Below are 18,711 nucleotides of genomic sequence, written 5' to 3'. Positions count from 1 at the left end.
GCAGAACAGAAATCTCAGAAATGGAATGGTATTTTCACCAGTTTAGTACTAATTCTGACCTTATTCTGTTCATAAATCATTAGAGAACCTCTGCATTTTCTTAATATTGTTCTACAGAAAATGCTGCCAGTAAATTGTTTCATTCCTTAGACTTTGGGCCAATATGAATAACAAATCACATACCTTGAAAGTTCAGATCACCTTCAAACCTCATCATGGAAAGTTTTGTTAACTACTAAAACACCACTGAATACACTCAAAGAGATCATCCTCAAGGCCAATCCAGGGCATTTTGCCAACCAGTGAGAAGAGCATTACAGCTGTTTTTATTTTTCACTGAATGTCATTTGCACTTGAACTACACTATGTAAAACTTTACATAGAGACCTGCCTCTGGCCATGCATGGGGAGTAGCATAGTTTACAGAACCAGTTTACATTTGTGGTGAAGAATATATTCACTACTGGAGGTAACTGAGACATGTAGGAGCACTCTAAGCACCTGTAGAGACAAAAAGGGGACAAAATACCTGTAAGAGAATGGCTTTTGCCTCAAGCTGGTCTCTGAAGGCCTGATATCACAGGTGGAGTTGATCACAGGTCAATTAAAACCTACAAAAGTCTTCTCTGAAATAAAGTTTGCCCTGACCTGATCATAAGTGTTATGCTGTTGAAAATTCAGTAGGTATGGAAGATAATTCCAGAATTTCTCAGAAGGCGGCTTTCTGAAGTTCTGGATGTCATAAGCCCTTTGAAGATGACATGTGGATCTAGGAGCCCTTAATGTTTGCATAAATGTCTTTTAGCAATGAGAGCATCCCAAAAGAACCTAAGGAAACAGAAATCACCACCTATGAAAGATCAAAACAAATTTCTAGTTTCTCAGCCAAGCCATTTTGCAGTAATCATAAGCCAAAAGAAACGTTAGTAAAATTTTCAAGAGGGTAAAACGCTTCCTTTTCTGAGCCTTCATGTGTCTCAAGCATCTTGCTGAATTTACCCCCAGACTTTCCATTAAAATACTACTTTGGCAGAACAACACACTTAAGAAATTTCAAGTATATAGTTATGGTCTGGTAAAATAGCCAGACCTGAAATGGAAATACAACTTCCAAATACCTATAGGCAGAATATAAAATGAAAGTCTACTAAAGTGAACCAGGAGCTGTGTACGCTATGCTTAATTCTGAACAGTAGTATCCAGTGCCATTTAGACTTCATCAGAGCATAAATCCAAAGCTTCTCTTAGATCACTTCTCAGTGTTTTATACCACCAGATGAAGCAAGCATTTCAAGAAAAAAAATATGCTGTCATTCAATTTCTTTACCACTGGTGGCAGAAGAAGTTCACTATCTATGTTATATTTGTACAATTTCATGGAACCAGATTATTTTTAGAATTTGTTTATATGTTTCACTCTCTAATTCAAGTAGCACCCCCTACTGGCTGGTCCTTTGTGATCTATCACCACCAACAAAAGGCCTCACCTTAAGTAAAATGCCTATATGACCTATACTGGAAAACTGCAGAGGTAGAGATTATTGTAGAAAAGCTGCAGTGGGGCATAAGAGGCAAAAAATGCAGATAAGCTTTGGGAAAAACCATATGCTGTGTTGCGGGGTTTGACTATGATTTTCAGTGGAGTTTTGCTTTTTGACACCAAGACAGTTTAGCCACATCTTGTGGGTATTTTCACATTTAGATTTTGATAAAATTTGAATACATGAGCAGGAAACCATGTGCTCCTTTCATTGGCATGAATATTGTCTCCAGATCAATGAAGGTATACAACTTTTTTGAAATCTTTGGAAAAAACAGCTAATGCTCTCCTCTAAGGCAGTCCAAGAGATTATACACTCTGCAGCACAAGGAGAGTTTGTGTACTGAAGCGTTGTGGTTTTGAAGGCACATGCACAGACAGTGTTAAGGACACACATACGTCAAGCATGCATACTAGACAGACTGCCCTTCCTTTCACTTCGCTTCAGAGCCCTTAGTGGGTTCTCTCAAGGTTGAGAGAAATTTGGCTTTAACTGCTTTAACCTTCACAAACGTCTGATGTCATTTACTCACACATCCTGGCAATAAATTTTGTCTGATCTCTCCCAGTTGTTCTCTCTCTCTCTCTCTCTCTCTCCCCCCCCATCCTTGCCTCCCCCCAGTGAAGGTTCTTCTAAGTGCCTATTTTCTTCTTACCATCTGCTTTTCCATTCCTTCCTAGGACTGCTACAACAGGAACAACCAGAAACATGGCACATAAGACTGAAGACAGCCTTCAGTAGAAGTGTTTGGCACTGCAGCACAGGAATGACCTGGTGATGTGGCACTTGGCTGACAAGTCATTTTTCTGTGAATCAGATCAAAATAGCACTGAATTCCATGAGGGCCTTCCTATCACTCTAGGATCAGGCCTGTGGTACACATCTGGAGGCAGTTTGTTCATATCTGCCTGGGCTATCCCACCTTTTATGCAATATCACTTTTTGAAGTGGTTAAGGAAAGTATAAATCTTACATTTAATGCTCTTCTCTTTGATCATGTGACAATAATGAGATTAATACGTGACTTTCTCATCTGTGTAATTTATTCTTACAGCAGATTTAGGTTCAGACTTTTTTCCCTGTTGTCAGTATACTAACCTCAAAAAATGTGCAAAGTTGTCTTTATTCTGTTTTAAGTAGAACTTCACAGTTTTGCATGGGCTTGATATACTAGCTCATGGTATGTTTTACCACTACTATATTAGTAGATAAGTTGCCATTAACTGTGAAGAGTAATATCTTGGTGAACTTCTCTCCATAACTGATACAGAGAATTCTAGTAGAAAAATCTAATTTAAAATGTGTCCAAGTATTATAGGAGAAGTTAGGCTGTATTTGGTAAATTCTAGTGTTTCATTTCTTCATTGTATCACATAGAAAATCAAACAATTATTAAAAAAAAAAAAAAGCCATATATATTCAGTTGTCTATGAGAAAATTTTGTTCTCACTAGTGCACAGTTATAGGTTACAAGAGGAGCAGAAGTTGTGCTTAAAATGATTGGAAATTCCTTAGAACTGGAACAACTTAGAAGTGGCTAATCAAACGTGGCATGGAAGAGATAATAATTTCTCCCTTTTCCTTAAAAATATGTCCATGAATAATATCAAAACACCTTTATTTTATTTAAATATAACCTGTTTCTTTAATGTTAGCTTTATTTAGGAAACAATTGATTTACTGAAGAATTCACACAGCCTTATTATCAGTTTTTACACAAGTGTGTTGGAGTACATCTTGAAATAAGGTACAATTTCATCTTTATGTAGAAGATTTTAATAACACTCACAATGGCATCAAGTTATATTTTTGCACTTAAAATGCTATATTGACATGTTTTTCAAGGCAGACATTGCATATAATTATGTATTAGTCTTTGATAGTACATACTAGTAAAGAATTTTCAAGAATGCATAGAGTTGGCATGCTAAAAAAGAACATTTAGAAAATGATTGCTTTGAGTTGGTTTTATTTCAAATCTTGAGGTTTTTCTATATTTGCAAAAAAAAAAAAAAAAAAAAAAAAGAAGCAACTCTTCACAAAAACATTGGTTTGGACAATAGACATGTTCTTACCTGTAAGAAAACTAGATTGTTTTTGCAATATGCTAGTCATCCACCTAGAACAGTTGTGAAACAGGACTGTTGTAAGTGCACCCACATCATTTTTTCCCTGCACTTTTGAAAGTAATTTGGCTGTATACAGTAAATTGCAATCAATTTTATTTAAAGCCACATAGATAAAGGACTTTTGTAATTGGAAAAGCTTTTATTTATTGTAAATCTAGGCAGCCCTCTTTGGTGCACTAAATAATTGTCCAATACATGTCAAACAAATACGACATTTTCAATCTTTAATATTTTTGTACTGTAAGAATAGAAGTGCAATTGTAATTTCTTTGCAGCGTCAGACTCGTTCCTTGATTTTGAATATCTTTCTTACAAATAGATTACACCTGGAGTTGTTTATGTTATTACTAACTCTTTACCAAGTGGAGATACTTGAGGGTGGACGTGTGGTGGAGGACCATGAAGTTGTAAACTTCTTCACTTCCATGTGATTAAGGCTATTTTATGTCCCTTGGCACTCCACTTGAGACTCTCTTACAACTTTCCACCCATCCATCCCTAAAGTTACTGCCCCAGAGGCTGGTAGTCCGGCAAGTGGAGAGCTGGGAGGTTCATTCCTGAAAATGCAGTGGAAGAGGAAGAGAGAGAGGAAGATGCCTAGGAAATAATGAAAACAATGGCTGGAGAAGGACTCTTCTTGGGGTCTTATTTCTGTGTGGGGATGATCACATGCTTCACATATAACCAAAGTCAAAAACAAGGATCTCAGTGCTTTCAATGGGGAGTTGGGCATTGTCTTCTGGGCAGGGATTTGCCCTGCAGGAACAATTCAAGAATTGTTTGCAGAAAGTACAACAAATGACGTAGGTAAGATCTTTGTGCAGCATTTCATATGCTGGTTGAGTCAGCTATTCTGGACAATTACTTTTAAAGGGAGTAAAAGCCACTGAGTCACATTTGTGCAGCTGAATTTGTTTCAGAACAAGGTGCTTTAGACACTTTTTTTGCATTGTCAACCTTTTTTCTTCATATCAAAAAACAGACGGATCAATGTTTGCAGAGGTTGAAGTTAATGTGTTAAACACACTAAGGACCTATAGTTTGTTCATAAAGAAATTAAGGATCATAAAAAGCAACAGAAGAACTTCTGATGAGCAAGGCAGCAACTTCAGTGGCTCGATGCTAATATTATGAATGTTATCAAGAAACTCATAATGAAAACTTAACAACTTTTACTTCAGATACTTTACCAGCTAAGATCTTGATCTAAAATAATTTCTGATACTTCTAGAAATCTTAATTAAAATTGCTATGCGGGTCTGATATGTAAGAGGAAGTAACATAACTTCATTTGGTTGATAAGGAAAAGTTAACCAGTAGTCAATCTTGGTACAATGGGATACAGCTATAAAAGTAAGATATACCAAAGATGACATTCAACTTTCAAAATCCGGAGCTGAATTTCCCAAATTGCAACTTGCACCTGCAGGTCATCCTCACAGTTGTAAGAGCAGGTCACTGCTTTCATGTTCCTGTATGTTTATGGATATAATTTTCAAGTAATGGATCTCATTAATCCACAAGTACTCCCTCAGTCAAAGCAGAGGTAATAACTAATGCAACAGTGATTTCTCACTGTCACCCTCCCCCCCACCCCACCTCACCAAAAAAAAAAAAAAAAAAAAAGAAAAAGAAAAAAAAGCAAAGATTTTTACAAAATCCAAACAATTTAAGATTCATTAGGAAATACAGTAAGAAGAATGGACTTCAATGCACAGCAAAATTTCAGGATTGGGAAGGTTCATCATTTGGATGCCATCTGTTGGGAAACAGCTACATCCTCAAGCCTTCTTTTCTACAACCAGGAAGGAAGAGTCCCTCAGAGGTCTTGGCCAGATGTGGAAAAACAAGAAAGCAAAGACATAGGAAGGCAGCTGATCACCATTTAACAGCTGAGGTGAGAAATCCATGACATGAGCAGAAAATGAGGGCTCTTCCGGGAGAAGACATTCAACTGTCCAGCCAGGATACTCTTGCCTCTCTGCCAGCATATTTATGTCTGCTACTCAGGGAAGAAAACACTGCAACAGGAAGACCCCAGACAGACATATCTTAGTTGAAATGGTTTACTAGCTGTTCATCATATGGAGTGCCCCAGCAGAGGTACAGAACCCTTCTCTGCTCAGTAAATATGCACTTGGCTATGCTACTCTGACAGCAAAAGTCATTGTGGGAGTACAGCTGTAAGTCTGCTAAGACCATTTTGGTGCTATGTTGAGATGATAGTAATAGTAAAAACTTGGCCAAAATAACCTTTTTCAGAAAATACTTTCCTGTAACATAATGCCTTCTACCAGTCACAGCAGAAGCCTATTTTTTTTTTTTTTTCCTGAGTATGCACAGAAACGTCTTCAATAAAAAATGTTCCAGCTTGGTTTTACGAACTGTTGGTATTATCTGGATATCTGACAGTCTTTCAAAATATTTACAATATGTCAAGAGGTCTGCTGGTAAGATAGCTATGAAAATATATTTGGAGGAACCCAGATGCAGATGGAAATGAAGATACAGGAGGCTGTAGCTCCGGATAGGTTAGAGGTGAGCACACAGTTTTGTGGGGCTGACAGAGTGGCTCCCAGTAACTCAGCCAGGTAGTAGTGGGCCAACCATAAAGGTAACTCAGGTCTGTTTTCATGTGATGCAATCATAGTCTGCAATGTAGACATGCCTTTGTAGTGACTGCTTCCTACTCTTCACACTAAAAGCAGAAGAGTGGCGTCTACAAGTCTGCTTGTGGGAAGAAGAGAGAGAGAGGAGAAGAGAGGAACTCATTAAGTGTTATTATCTTGTGAATAGAGTTGGTTAGACAAAACAATAGGATAGCTGAAGCTTAGGGGGAAGCTCTTCTATGACACATTGGGGTCTGCATCATTAACATTTCTTCAGAGAGAGAATTAAAGAAAAGAGTGCTGGCAGATCCCTTTGAAAACAGTAAGGCTGAAGAGGTGAACGCAGGGACATATGGGCCCAGGAAATATGGATATGAGATAGGAAGAGGAAGTGAGTTTCCATTTTCCACCAGGGAAAACCTTCTATCAAATTCTTTGTGATTGAAGAAGAAGGTGAAGAATTACGTATTTGCACAGCCACAATAAGGACAGACAATGAAATGATGTGGAAAGTGAAGGATGTCTTCTGGCAGCTCAAAAGTTTAAGAATGCCAAAACAGAGAAATATGTATAATTCTTTTTGGAGCAGTATATTTCCCATGTTAATTAAAATAAAGGTATCCTTAGGAAATCCCTCTATTTAAATACTTTCTGATATGTCATGGACTTACAAAGCAATGGAAAATGTAGCATGCCAAAAACACTGGAACTGTGGGTTGAGATGCAGTGGAAAGTCAAAGGTATGTCAGCCTATGGGTGCTGGTCAGCTGAGGTTAACCTCTTTGCTTTAATTTGAAAGATGAACAAGAGAGAGGGAAAACTTTCTGTTAAAGAGTTCAAAGATAATATTTGTTGCTTATACCAAGGGATTCTGAAGATCATCACACTGACACTACTGCAGATCTTTGGAATACAAAAGACATTCTTTTGCAGAGTCTGGTTGCAGGAGATCTCTGAAAGCAGTATGAAACCTGAATAATAATAATTCTATTAAAACTTACCTTAAAAAACTTAACTTAAAAAAAATGTAACAAAACCCATTATTTACAGTAAATTGCAAAAAGAAAACAATACCAAAAAACCATCAGCATACAAATGTTCACAACAAAATTCAAAATAAGAAATTAGAATTACAAAACATAGGAAATATAGGTACTTTAATAACCCATTGTTAGAATTTAATCAATATTTGTTGGTTTTGATAGCGTAGCAGTTCTTGAAGGAGAAAGTAGGTAAGATGCTAAAATGAAAGTGCCCTGTCTATTTCAGAAATGAAGGTATAATAGTAAGGCAAAAGCCAGTGTCAGTGTACTAATTTATTACATTGGGGCTATCCTCTTTTGTCTCCCCTTTATGACACTGTCTTGTGAACTTACAGCTAAGAAACTGAGGCTATCTGGAAAAAAATCTTCAGTGTGCTCATAATCGTCATCAGATCTTCCATCTCCCAAGGGAATTTACTCATAAGTACTGCTGAAGGATATTACACCAGATCAGGCTAAAGTAAAGAATTCGTAACACAATCACAGAAAACTCAGAAAGTCAGATGCCCTTCTAGCGTACCAAAGAGGAAGTTGGAATGAAGAAAAAACATGCTAGTCAAAAGCACTGTGAGGGACATGGTTCTTCAGTCCCATGTAAGATAGAAGGCAGAGATCTCTCATCACGCTGTCAGTGATCAATGTCTGTGCAGCCTTTGGAAAATAGGAGTCTACCTTCCAGTCAGCTGAAGTGGACAGAGCAATCCTATATACTCCATCCCAAAGCTGTTGAGGGTGATGTGCGCCATGTGTTACAGCAGAGCAAGGGGAATGTGCACATATCAAGTATTCAGTTTCATTGTCAGCCAGACTTGTAGCCCAACAGGTGATTTTATTACAGGAAGAAGTAGAATAGCTGTGGCTGCTCTACTTACAGTAGAGCAAGGACTCCTAAAATAGCAGTAGTTCCAGGCACTTTATAGAAACATGCCATTTGTCAAACCTCTGTTTGTTTCACAGAGTTGATTGATGAATGTGGTATTTTTGTGCTAAATGTGTCAACTTTCTGGAACATTCCTTGTTGGTGACATTAAATTTTACTCCTTTCAAGTCCAACTGAGGCTGCATAAATGTGAAGAGCACATTTGTAGACTGTCCCTTACATCTGCTTCTAGATTCATGTGTGCTTCTGGATAAACTGCTTTTTAAATGTGCAAAAGAGCCATCAAAGTACTTAAAGTAATTTGAAAGGCAACTATTGTTTCAGATAACTCCAGTTTACATGCAAGAAATCCTTACCTGCGTATCAGACACTTGCTTATACATTTTAAAGTATAGGAAAAATCTCCTGAATACTTGTTTCCACATCACAGATCCTTTATCAGTATCCTGAAATAAAAGCTGCAATAACATCGGAATGCAAAATTCTTGTGATTGTGAGTCCACAGTCTTGGCTGTGACAGCTAACAACAGCATTGTGCAGAAATCCAGAAGACCTGGATTTATTTGTGAGTAAGAAAAGCATTTTGTGTCTTTCAGAACACCGCCTATCTTTCACATCACTGTTACCACTGATGTAATATATCACCCACTGCCTCACTGTATTCACATCCACTGTTTGGTCTCCACAAACATTCAGCAAGCATCAATGAATTTCAGGGGCTGCTATGTTTTCTACATGGAGGAATTCAATGACACACCTTTGCTTCATGATGCTTCCATGTCAGATGCCACTGTATAGGAGAGCAGCAAAATGTAATGGAATATTGGTGGGAAGGTTCAACCTCTGCAGCCATACCACTAACATCCACCTCTGTTATTGTGGGTCAACATAATAAAATAGGAGTCATTACTTCTAGAGCAACCCTTGTATGCCATAGTGCTGAACTAGCAGTGAAGCACTGCAGATGGGTTTTCCTAACAGGAGAAGCAGGAAAAGGCACATGAAGTAGAATGGATGCACTCATTTTGCTGACTCTAGTTCCTGCTTGCTTAAAATATTTTCATGCAAATAATGTTTTATCTGTCATTTCCTCACAAACTTTCGTGGGTTAAAAACCTTTGAATGGGCTGAAGCATTACATGCCCCATTTCTACAGAACATGTGGTTCACGATGCCTCATGCATTTGTTTTTTGACATAACTCCAATGACTTAGATCTTTATTATAACATTGGGTTGCAATGTAATTAGAATGATGCAATGACTTTAATGTCAACAAAATGAGTTTTCTTGGGAATGTCATTACTGGTAATCTGAAAGTCTTTCCTTGGTACAAAGATCATTTAAAAATGAGAAAAAAAATATTTTCAAAATGGATGGAAAATCTACATACTTCATGAGATTAACTTCTTTATTTGTCCTTAGTGGCAAATACTATGGCAATCTATGTTTTCATGTTATTCATAATGATCAATTTCTATAAAACCGAGAGTGTTATGTCTAATCTGCTGTACACAACACTGAAGAATGATCCATATATCAGTTTAAATCTCTGATTCTGCTTGTTTCTAATGAACAAAAGAAAGCAAAATAGGATCTACAGGAAATAGCGCTCTCGTTAATCCAATTTTCATTCTGGCCTTGTGTCATCTCTTGTGACATTGAACGAAGCTCTTCTCATCATGTCCTTTTTATGTGCTATCCTCAAATGCGTACCGTTTTCTTATTCTTTCTAATGAAGCATATGCTTAAATCTAAATTTGTGTACAGGCAATTTTCTGGGCAAGTATTTCCTAAAACTAAGGATGTAAGTAGAAAGACAACTCCTCTCACAACTTTACTTCTAAATTCAAATGGAACAAAAAGAGAAAATACACTTTCACCAGAAGTAGGAAAAAATAGCCAATGCTAAGTTTTCAGCCTAAAGAAAGTAATATTCCAAACATAGAATTGGACAGCAATGTGAGAGAAAATGAACTGTTCTAACAAAAGAGTGATTGGCCAGGTACCATCTGCCTGTTGTATATCCCTTCAACATTATATTACACCTGGGCCATTAAAAAATGACCACACCAACATGAGAGATTTAGCAGCAACTACTCTGGCTGTGTTCCCACATTTCTTTATAGCCTCTCTGGATCATATTTTTCTTCCCAGAATGGAAATGATGGAGAAGAAAATGTTGCAGTGACTTAGTTCATGGTTCATGTAGAGCCTGGACTTAATCCCATGCACCACAGCTAAAGGGATCAGAGAACCTTTCTGCCCATTGTTGGCCAACAGAAGTTGTTAGCAATTTGCTCAAAGTAAGCTTTGTGCTCTTATTTGGCTGTGTCTAGACAGTCGAATCCTTTGCTGCTATCCAAGGAATGTGCAGCTAATGTCAGTGATGTATTCACAAGAAAGCATTGGTTCTTGAGCACAAGTTTAACACAAGCACTGCAAAGAAATGAGGCAGGGGATCGTCCCTGAGCAAGGTAACTTTTTGCTACATACTCCATTTAATCTGTTTCAGGAGAATATAAAAAGGATAAAATCATTTAAATTCTCACTAATGAAAAAGACAACTAATTTTCTCTATGAAAGCCACAGGAGAGATTTAGTATAGGTGCTTTATAGACACATACAAACACATAAGAATCTTATGCAACCTCCCAACATCACAAGTAGAAGAAGCAGAGCTATTTTCTGTTTTCCACTAATGAACCAAATTGTCTTCAGATGAAGATTTATAAGCTGTCTTGAGTAACAATTAGCAGTTGGTGATGCTTAGAATAAGCAAAAATGGCAACTCAGAAGGTCAGTAGGAGAAAAAAAATAGCACTAGCATATTTGAGAAAGGAAAATAGCCAGACAATAGTTCAGTTGCTGTGAATCTCAATGTGAGTTATGGCCACTTATAGAAATGGTCCATCATTTAATGACACATCTTTGATGGCATCTGAGGGAAAAAAGTCTGTTGTTAGTATAGCATGTAAGACCCGACAACTTTTTTATCAAGAATTGAACAGATGCAAAATAATTTGAGCCAGTTAATGAACATTACCCCAATTTATCACTTGTGCAAGCAGAAACACAGAAAGAATAATTGAGTTTCCCAAAGTCTCTCAAGGAGGCTTAAAAATGGCTGTTCTTTTCCAGGTGAATGGTGGAGGTAGCAAAACAGACAGCAAGGTACTTGATGTTAGATAGAATCCCAACTTTGCAGTAGCTTTGCTTTTAACTCAGCAATACATTTGGCATATTGTCTCTCTATACATCAAGTGCAGGAAGACAATATGAACAGTTTCTAACTCTACCTCATAAACTTCCCTGAACAGGCACTGGAGTTACAATAACATCTTTGTTGGCAAACACTTCCAAGCACTGTAAATCTGTCTGACTCTACAGGAGAGATGGCTGATGTGCAAGTCAGTGTTGTTAAAAAACAGAGCCCCTGTTCATCCAACTTGGGCCTTATTTTATAGCATGCTATATAAATGAGGACTTAAAATAGTTCTTTATCCTTTCAAAGTGCACAGTCACTGGAAAGGATAGCACAACAAGCCTGCCCTTGGGAACCTGAATCAGCTGAGAAAAGAGCAATTGAGGGACACATCTATGCTTGCCTTTGCCTTCCCCTGTCCAGACCTAGCCTCTGCAGTCAATTCTTATGTCAGTGTGCATTTACTCACTTAAGAAGTTGAATCTACTCACACAAATGTTCACCAGACCGAGTCAAGGAGTTACAATCCTTATCATTTAGCGCTGGGGAAGCAATGCAGTATTGTACAGGAATGTTCCCAAGGAATGCAATAACATGAGCTGGAATGATCTGGCTCCTTTACCACATGAGGCCATGGAGAGAAGAATAGTGATTCTTTTCTGCCTATAAGCATTCAGGAGGACATGTGTTTATCCTTTGTTATCTGTGCTGAAAGTATGCATTTATTAATAATAATACAAAGGCTTTTTTATTCATGATTTTGACAGCTGCTTTGACACTAGGGCTAAATTGAGAGGACTGCTACTTAATAAAGAACTTTAAGGTTTTAAAAGATTTTCCGAAATACAAGCAAACAAAGGTTGTTGTAGCTAGTCACCTGGAAACCTTTGAAAGAGAAACAGCAGAAAGTTAGGACTATTGGCTACCACAGAGCTTTTTGATTCTCCTCTCTCCTGTAATATTATTCTGGATCAGAAGGATTTTTCAGATGAGACATTCAACACCATCTAGATATTTACATAAAGCCTCATGTGTTGAACAAAATGTCATTTTTCAGTGAAAAAAAAGAAAAAAAGCAACTCATATTTTTCTTTTATTATTATTCCCAGCAGCTCTACTGCAGTGCCATATTTAGAAATGCTTGATCGTAAGGTGTTTGGATTTGGCAGGGAATGGCTATGATGCACTTTCCCCAGGGCCTGGGAAAAAGAAGCAGGCTGCAAAGGCAGCTTTCACAAGCGGCTTTGAAAGGCGCTGTATAATTATAGGGGCTGGCAATGAAAGACAGAGCAGCCTCCAGGGATACCCCTTTTCCATTCTGCCTCTTGCAGTGCTTCTAGATTGTACAGTCAAGTTCTGTCATGTCCTGAGCAAAAAGCTCAGTCAGCAGTGGGTGAAAAATCTTGCATCATCTTTCTCCTAGTGCAGTTAAACTATTAAAGGAGGCAGGTCTGAGACTTTTTTTCTTGACAGACATGTGACTCATGAATGTCACAGAAAGGAGAAACCAATAAAAAACAATTTCTACACTTTAGCTTTTGAGCTTCCCTTTTAAAGGCTCTGTGTCTTGATCACATAAGACAGTGAGTTCACAGCTTTTGTTAATAATGCTATAATAATAATTATCATTATAATAACCTTGTATTTAGGGCACCTTACACTCTATGAACAGTCTTAAGTGTACAGCAAATCTGTGTGACAATGTGTGGAAGCTTTGTGCTTCTAAAAGCTCAGCACTAGGGCCACCTGCAGAGTTTCCTGAGAAATGTACTCTACTTCTAAAGATTGCTTTCAAAACCAATATTGGCTTCCCAAACTCAGGATCTGTTCTACTAAAGGCAAAACACTGCTTGTACAAGTGACTTGTTTCCCACTGTGCTGTTCAGTCTTGCAGTATTTCTAATTGCAGAGAAGAAGGCAAAGTTCTACAGAGCTCTCAGAGACAGCATTTTTGTCTATCAGAAGAACCTAAACTTTAAATCAGATCTAATTCTAAGTTTGTGGCCTAACTTCAAATCTGCATTGGAATTGCAAACAAAGTAAAAAAAAAAATAAAAAATCTGATCATCTGCACTTCCCTCTCCTCTATGCTATCTACTTCAGAGACAGATAATATGTACAACGTTCTCTCTAAAACAAGAAGAAAATGACTTGTCTATAGATTGGAAGTAGCATGAAAAACAAGGAAAGAAATGGTCCAGGAAATGACAAAGAAAAGAAGAACACATTGCAGCTTAAAAAGGCTTTCCTATTTGTTATTTTTATTGCTATTTCCAAATTAAACCTGAAACTGTTCACCTAAAATGTTGATATCTGGCTATCAGTTTTGTATATGTTACTAGTTCTGAATTCCGTAAGGGCCATTTACACTAATATTGTAACTAACAGCACTAGCTGGAAATAAAGAGTGCTCCCAAATTCATTCTTCCTGGTTCTTCTGGAGTGCAGAATTTAAGTGGATTACATATGGCAATAATACAAATAAATGAAAGTGGAGCTTCTTCCCCACTTATTCATTTCAGTGCCTTCAGTTTACTTTTCAGGTTGAGACAAGAAGTCAAAACACATCGTAGAACAGAAATTATAGTTATTCATTCAGAAAGAGTAAGTTTTTTTAAAAAATTATTATTAATTAGAAGAATTTTGATATTCTACTGACTAGTTGAATTTACTCGATGCAAAATCCAGAGAGTAGTTCAATAATCAACTACAATCAGTGCACTAACTATATGTTAAACATTGCAAAAAATGTAATAGCTGTTTTTAATTCTAGGATTTGTAGATAAAACTGGTTGAATGTGGGCCTGACAACACTATATCCTTTTAAGACAACACCCAGTTTTCATGCCTGCTGTTTGTCACGTTCAGGAGCTGTAAATTTGTTTGTTAGTCATCATGCTTCCTATAAATTATCTCAGTCCTGTGGTGTTGGAGTAAGTCGTTCAACATAAAGTAAATATGTCCTTATGATTGTCCTTACCGTCACAGGAGAGGTGTCTCTAAACACACAGTGAAGAAAAGACAATTTCAAATAACCATTCAGAACAAAAGCTGATGGTAAAAAGATTATTTTTTTCTCTTTGATTCTACAGCTTGTAAATGACTCATGTCATTTGAATGGTGTAATAAGTATATTCTATCGTGTGAATTAGAGCTAATAGTATGCTATTTTAGATAAATTCAACTGTCTTGATTCTGATATACCTGAAAAAATTGCAAATATTTCTTTGTAATCAACTGTTTAATGTGTAATAGATTGTGGGAGATTTTACTGTGTGAAACGATATGTAAAAAGTAACTAATTTAGATGTATTTAAAACACTTAGGAAAATACTTGCAAGCTAGAATGGTATTTCAAGATTCAATAGCCTTCCTTAGCAGAAACACTGATTTTATTTGGAAGAATGATAATGTTGTAAGAATAGCTACATAGTTAGCCTAGATGAAAATAGAACTGATGTGCATGGAGGATTAAAATGAGAATAAAATGCCATAAAATACCAGACATCTAAATTTAGGGTAGTTTTCAATGTACCATGCTTTATTTTCATTGGCTTTCCAGTGGTGTTTCATAGAGTTGTTTGAATAGAGCTAAGGGCCTAGAGTAAGGATGGTCTGACCTCACACACAACTATTGTGGAAATCATATTTTTTCCCCTAAAGAATAAAAATAGAGATTCTCATAAGTTCCATTTCACTTAGAAAAGGCTGTCGTAATAGCCTAGGCTGTGGAAGTGGCCTATGAGTTTACAACTAACAATTTAATTCAAAAGGAAAAGTATTCTCACATAATTTGACCTTTTTCTGCTTTGTGAATTGTTTGAGAACTTAATGCAGAGCTGCTATTTCCCACAGAGTTGTCTGATGTTCATTTCTTTTTTCTGCAGCCTGTTCCTTAATAATTTTCCCCATAGAGTTTGTACTGGAAATTTGTAGCTTTCCAATTGTACAAAGTATGCGGAATGCATTTCTCTTCCTCATTGATATATGACTTGATTTCCTACACATCCTAAAGGGTCTTGTTGCCCTGAACAAGTGCAGGGGAAATAACTTAGAAGAAGCAATAGCTTAGATTGCGACAATACTGCTTAGGGCACAGTTTGGTTGTGTCAACCCATAGGGAAATGAAAGAATTCATACTAATTCCTCTCTACAGTATCTTCCTTGGAGGCCCTTGACAACTTCCCTATGATTCCTGTGGGGTGGAAGTGATTCTCACATTCCTACTGGGAGCTGACTCATACTCAAAACAAGGAGAACCCCCTGTGAGTCTGAGTGGAATCTTGGCCCCATCGCACTGTGTGTCAGCATGTTCCAGCAGCAAAGCAGTGAATGCTTTAATATTTGAAAGTAGAAAAATTTGAAGGATTATTATTTTTTCTGGATATTTTCTAGCTCTCTTCGTTTTCCCTTTGGGCTTCCTTTCAAGCTTATGACAACAACTGACAATATGAGGTCTGTGTCTAACCTGCCCTCACGGGATTATCCTATTCCAGATAGGTGGGCAAAGATGACCTTCCAATGTGAGAAAGGCGAAGTAAAGGTGAGAGCTTTTAGAAAAACTAGTGCTCTGCAGCTTTGCAGCAGTTTTCCACATTGAAGCCCACTGAACACTGATTCAGAGCTCTCTCTTCCTATTAATTTCCTATTATTTTTTTGTTCCTGTTTGAATTTTTCTTCTTAAATTCAGGATGGTAATAAGGGGACTGTTTCCCACCTGATTACTAGTTTAATTCTCCAGCTGTAGGGACAGGCAAAACTTGTAAACACAAAGTCCTTGTAACAACACGAAATGATTTACACACATTATTGCCAAATGGAAAGCACAATTATGTCAAGGTTTACCCTTTGCCCAACAAAGTCGGAGGTGAGTTGGGAAGGCTAAGCAATCCATCCAGTTTAAAAGCTGACAGCAGCTTTTCCAGTTTTTGGATCTTGCAGCAAATGCTATGACTGAGTGCCAAGCAGGTTTAGCCATGCAATTCCCATTAATTTAATTGCAATTTTGTAGCTAAATATTCCCTATAACTCTGAATAGCTCAGCCTCCATTACAAAAGAAACAGATAAAAATCATTGTCCTGAATGTTCAGAATACTAAGATTTTCTTTTATGTAAAATAAATTAAATTTGTACAGGACCATAATACCAGGCAACTTCTTTACTTTAAAATATACTTTTTTTATCTTACAGGAGGAAAAGTTGTCTTTCTCTGAGTATCATTACTTAATGTCATTGCCCCTTTGTGCAGTGAATTATATTAAAAAATGCCTAGTTAGAACGTGAGAGAATAATACACAGAATAAACTGAATAAAAAGAAGTTTGTGACTTCGAGAAACAAAAAGGATGGCTTGCCATTTTTCCAAACGTGACAGTTCTACTGGAAACGTTTTTATATTTTCAGCCAATGTAACATTTCAAGCAGGTGAATGTGCCTCTGTGTCTTAGAATTTCAGTAATTTGTAGCATAGTTCCATGGAACCAAATAATTGCAATGAGAAAATGATGTCAAATTTCTGAAAGACTTAATAGTTGAGCCAGAGAGGGCTATAATTTCAGTGAGAACAGTAGCAGTTGCAGACATCTTTAAGGATTGCTTAAAATTAATTAACATAAGAAGCTAAAGTGTATTTTTAGTGTATTGAGCCTGTCAAGATGTTGTTACACATGAGCTTTATTTATTTATGTAATTTTGTCCTCAGAAGTGTGCATCAGAGTGGAAAATAGGGAGTCAGAGATGTGTAATGAAAGCACTTGAAACTGTTGCAAAGGGAAAGCTTTAATGGTAGCATTAAAAGGTCTTGAAGTCTTGAGCAAAGGGCTGTGAAGTTATCTGAATATAATCAGCCTAGAAACTGCATGTGACAGTGTGATCCCATATTCTGAACACTGGACGGGAGTGATTTGTACTTCTGAAAAAAACTCAGATGAGTTGTAGTATTTTCCCATTTTTTAAAATTTAAGTTACTGTATGTTGAGTATGTATTTGTATCTGTGTATGTGTGTTAAAGTGAATGTAGGGGCAAGGAAAGAATATTACCTTGTCAAATACTGCTGATAACCTAGTCAGAGTTTTGTGCTCAGAAGATATTCAATAGAGTCTTCTGCTTTTATCTACTTAAATATAAAAAATAAAAAGTGTATGAATTAAAAGGCAAAGAAATATCAGAAAGCTTCAAAGAACTAGAAATTTTGAGGCACAGGCACTCAAATATATGCTCAGAGAATATATATTACATATTTCATATATATAAAAATCCAGAGTTACATGTTTATACATTTGTATATAGACTAGATTCTCAGTGAATTGAAACAGCAACAACAGAAAGTATGCGTCACACATTTTTTAGTCTTTTAGTATCATTTCCCACCCTTTCCAAGTAACTTTCTTCCTCTCTAAAATATATATTTATATTATAGCAAATGACAGGTAAGCAAATGTGCATGGGAAGGAGGAAGACATTGGTCATTAAGTTATCCAAGATGGACTAAGGAGTTTCTTTCTTTTTTTCCTAACATGAAAAGTGCTGTTGGTACTGTTTCACCTTCCCTCCAGTCCCCTCCCCCTCCCCCTCTCCCTCCCTTTCCCACTTTCCCTTCCCTTCCCTTCCCTTCCCTTCCCTTCCCTTCCCTTCCCTTCCCTTCCCTTCCCTTCCCTTCCCTTCCCTTCCCTTCCCTTCCCTTCCCTTCCCTTCCCTTCCCTTCCCTTCCCTTCCCTTCCCTTCCCCTCATGTCCCTTCTGTCGGGAAAAAGAACATAGGAAGGATGTAGAGGTTGTGATATACAGAAGCCAAGTTAGTATCTGGAGCACAGGAGTTTTGACCATTCTCCTTTACAGGAACTCAGAGTTCAATAGAAGGTGCAAGCATGATTCTTGCTTGCACTGACCTTTGTGTCTATTCAGAATGTGCAGTTTGTTTGTTTTTGAGGAGATCCAGTCTATTGCCCTTGTTTTAACTTGACAGATGAATCAGTATAGTTATCAATCTTGCCCTCTACTCATCACTTGTACTTAAAAACCATACTTCTAGTTGCAGTCATTAGACAACTCTGTCCCTAAATCATAAAATTTAAATAATTGCTCCTCCAAAGAACAATATATTTTAAAGTAAATGGTATGCTAAACTACAATACTTTCAATCTGTGGCAGTTGATTTTTATTCATTCAGACTCCTGACTTGAACTGTTTTAAGCTTGTGCTGGACCGAAGAATATGTAAGGAATATAATCATATCAGTCATGCTTTCCTTTCAGATTCTGAATGTGCTTTCATGAGCCCATTTAATTAGTTACCATACCCCTAGCAT

This window comes from Phasianus colchicus, chromosome 2 (assembly GCF_987193195.1).
Source record: "Phasianus colchicus chromosome 2, bPhaCol1.hap1.1, whole genome shotgun sequence".
NCBI lineage: Eukaryota > Metazoa > Chordata > Aves > Galliformes > Phasianidae > Phasianus > Phasianus colchicus.
This window is presented reverse-complemented; position numbering follows the sequence as displayed.